Source organism: Microtus ochrogaster, chromosome 4 (assembly GCF_000317375.1).
Source record: "Microtus ochrogaster isolate Prairie Vole_2 chromosome 4, MicOch1.0, whole genome shotgun sequence".
Lineage (NCBI taxonomy): Eukaryota > Metazoa > Chordata > Mammalia > Rodentia > Cricetidae > Microtus > Microtus ochrogaster.
The window spans coordinates 73,550,452-73,554,771 of record NC_022011.1 but is presented as its reverse complement, the minus strand read 5'-3'; positions in this window follow the sequence as shown (position 1 = coordinate 73,554,771).

Below are 4,320 nucleotides of genomic sequence, written 5' to 3'. Positions count from 1 at the left end.
TCTTGGGTCTCTCTCTCTCTCTCTCTCTCTCTCTCTCTCTCTCTCTCTCTCTCTGTCTCTCTCTCTCTCTCTCTTTTGAGGGGGACATAATAGAAAGAAAGCATAGATTTCAGAAACTGAATCTGACTTAACAATGTTTGAATAACCTAGAAAATATGATGTTTTGTTTCAATTATTTGTAACAAGCTACATTTTAAAAATGGTCTCACATTTAAATACAGACCATTTGCTAAGCAAAATTATCTCAGACAGGTGAGCCTGCAGCATAAATTCGAAACCTGGCAGAAATGGAAACCATCTATCACTTCCAAATGAGAATAGAGGCTCATGAGAGCAATGCACAGAGACAGTGAAATCAGCTTTGATACTGTCTCCAGGGCACACCACTGGTTCGGTTCACCTTATTTAACTCTCAAGTCCCACTCTTCACCTGAAAGCACCACTGATGCTTAGCCCTGTAGGTTCCTGGCCATTATCTTTGTTTGAATATAGCTCAGTCACGTGTGTAGCAGGACAATCTGCATGGTCCTAGCAAGGAACAGAGGTAACACATGTTCCTGACAGCATGAAAACATAAAAGCAAATTAAATAAAACTATCCTTTGTGAGTTCATTCATCTAAACCACATTATATAATAATCCAGGTTTGCATTAATATTTCTCATGATTGCGTAATGTTTATATAATGTCCAAACCATGAATTTTTTGTTCATTTCTAAATATGTTGTTTCTGGAGCCTGAGGTTATAAAAATATCACAGCACACATTTTTCAGGCAATGAGGGTTTCAAATAGTGATAATGTGAATAAATTCAGTTTTTATTTGACACTCATAGGAAGAGTTTTACTGTTCAATAAGAGTTGCAAATTAGATAAAGAATACATAAATAATAGATAAACTTAACTTAAGGGTAAGTTTGAGACACACAAGAACTAGCAATGTCTCTACAGTATACAGACAAGTCTCTTATGGGCACATGTAGCCTCTGGAAGCCTTCTTTCACAAAATGTCCTCAGAGCGCTCCAGCACCCAGGGGCACACGTGCTAAAGGAGTTGAGCAGCAGTTCGTGATCCAGGATGACTCAGTCTGTGTCACTCTGGGCACTGTGTTTCTTGATCAGAGTATTAGCAGCCCCACTTCTTGGCACTTACTGCTTTTGCTCTAAGTTGGAGTGAGAACACTGACTTATAAGACTACTAGATTTGTACAATATTTAAGATTCAATAAATTCTAAGTGAAAAAACATACCAAAACACAAGCATTTTTTCCTAAAATAAGATAATTCTGCTGTGCCAACTTTATGACATTATTTCGGCAGTATTTTCACATACGTCCTGAGTGACCTGAAGCATAGATTCAGGATGTTTTTGGGGATACAGATGGCTGAGAATGAAACACAAATGGGGTGTATAAAGCATAGCATCATGGGCTACCCCATAAAAATCGCAGAGCCTGGTATTACCAAGACCACTGTGAAGCTCAGTAGCATTTGATCGTCTCTCTGCATGTCATATTTCTCTGACAATATTAAAATTTAAGTCCAAGAATTTGAGTTACTAGGAAGAAAATATTTTTATGGCTATTGAGAAGGGTATCTTTCAATGCATACAAAGTAGTGGTTCTCAGCCTCCCTAATGCTGCGACCCTTTTATACAGTTCTTCATGTTTTGGTGACTCCAAACCATAAAATTATATTTGTTCCTGCTTCATAACTTTAATTTGCTACTATTATGAACCACAATGCAAATATCTGTGTTTTCTGATAATCTTAGGTTACCCTTATGAAAGGGTCATTCAACCCCCATAGGGGTCACGACCGTAGGTAGAGAACCATTGGTAAAGGCTACAACTGTCAATAACTTAAGCAGAAGTCCTTATTCTACATGGTCTTTCTGAATCAATTCTCCAAGATTGCCAAATTCCTTAAAAAGCATCCATTATGACAGCTGGATTATTCAATATTCAACACTGTGACTTTTCAACAACCAAAATCCTTATCCCCATCTCTCTGTGTCTACAGGGGATGGGTTCTAGATGCCCCTGTGGATATAGGTACCCCAAATTCAAAGATCTTGCAAAGTGGCATATACTATAAGGAAATGGAAGCTTGTCTTCCTTAATACTTCAAATTACCTCCAGATTCTTATAATATCCAGGACAATGTAAGAAAATGCTATGTATCATAGTGAAAGAAATGGTAAGAGGAAAAGAAAATACATGTTGATGCAGACATACTTGTAGAAGTATTTTGATCAGGGATTGTTTGAATCCTCAGATGCAAGACATGTGGAGGGGTGGGCCTCTGTAAGTTACTTCTATACAAAATCATCATTTTGTGATTTGTGAGCAACAAAATGGATTTCACTGATGAGTTTTGGTTCCATTGTTATCACAGAGAAATAAGTGATGAAGAAACTATAGTATATTGAGAAGAAATGGTACTCGATCTGATTTTGGTTCTAAGCGAACACCCTATAGGGATGAGCAAAACCCTTTCTCACCTCATGCTTGAGATATAGTGCCCTTCAGCTCAAACCAGACACGCAGGGTAAGATGATCAGCAGTTGTGACAAACGTAGCATTTTAGAGACATTATTCAGCCTCTCTGAATTCAATTCCACTTGAGCCCTAAAAGAGTAAAAACTTCCTACATCAGAACTGCTGTTTGGCTGAGATTTACATACAAGTAGTGCCTAATATCTTCTTTCCAGTTTTTTTCCTTCTAGCTGCAGTATTTTGCTGTTTTTCCTACCTTTGAGGCTGCATACATTGCATAGATTCTGGTCTTAAACTTCCATGTTCTCATGTGCTAGATCTATGTCGTATCCAATATGCACTGCTGGTTTCTCTATTTTCATAATTCTTAACTGAACAACAGCATTTTCTGAAACGTTTTACTTATGCTTCTGGAACAACTTCTGCTGTTTGGTAAATATCAGAGCAAAGAATTAGACCCTACAGAGTTAACAGGGACAGTTAAGACACCGTTACCATCAAGGGACTTATTAACAAATGGAGGAATGAGGTTGTCAGGCAGAAATGTATGACTCCACATAAAAAAGGAAGTGGACATGGATATAATCTCAGTCCACAATAAGAAGAAATGAGGTCATTAGGGCTAAAGAGAAGCAGAGCATCTAAATATGCCCAGGAAAGAATCAGAAGTCATTTCTGATTATTAACCACAACCATCCTCTCAAAATACTTAGAGACTATACAACTTTCATAAAACTTTCAGAAGGTTGCTATTTCATTTTTAAAATGACTGTACCTGCCTCCCAAGTGCTGATTTTATAGATGTTTGCTACCCAGATGGTATTTTATTGTATTTCCTTACTGGATATACAAGATAGACATATTGAAAAGTTAGAAATCAGTCTGTCAATGACAGGAAAGGATTCAGGATAAAATGGGCTCTAGCTGGACAGAAACAGAGAGGGCAGTGAAGAAAGGAAGCAGAGTCAGTCTTCACTCACCCTAAAAGATCCGGAAGTCATCACTGAAGTGTCTCTATCAGACTCTGAGTTTGAGCTAACCCCCCCCCCCCATAGCTAGAACAACCCTGAACAATAAAATAACTGCTGGAGATCTCACCACTCCCAATTTCAAGTGGTACTACAGAGCTACAGTACTAAAAACAGCAGGGTATTGGCATAAAAACAGACATTTTGATCAATAGGATCAGATTGAAAACCAGACATAAATCTACACATCTATGGACATACACACTGGAAAATGACATCTTCAACAAATGGTGGTCAAACCGGATGTCTGCAAGTAGGAGTCTGAGTCACCCCAAAAAGATATCTAGAAAGAAACCTGGATGCTGTTAAGTAGGGGCAATTACAAGGAAGCCTACGAGTCAAGAGGTATTCTCCAGCAGGCAGAGTTCTGAATACAGTCTTCCCAACAATCTACTGATGGCCACAGAAGAACTGAGGTTCCATTAGACCTCTATAGCAGACTTAAAGGGTACATGTGGGGAATGCCTTCTCCACACAGGTAAAAGCAGGCATTCATGAGTTCTACTAGTGTGATCCTACTAAGGAGCTTTTCACTTGCCATAGAGATAACATCACCCATGCCTTGTTCTGTGGGGAAAGGAGCATGAGCAACCTTACAAACTTCTCATTCTCTTCTGTTCATAAAGTTCAAGTTGTTTGAATTGTGTTTAGGTCACAAATGATTTTTAACAGTGGGAATGTCTTAATTTAAATATGCTTAGACCATTATAATACTTTACCTGATTTATTGGTTAATATGAAGGAAAAGTAAAGACAGGACACATTGCACACACTTTAAAATAAGCATGAAAATTAG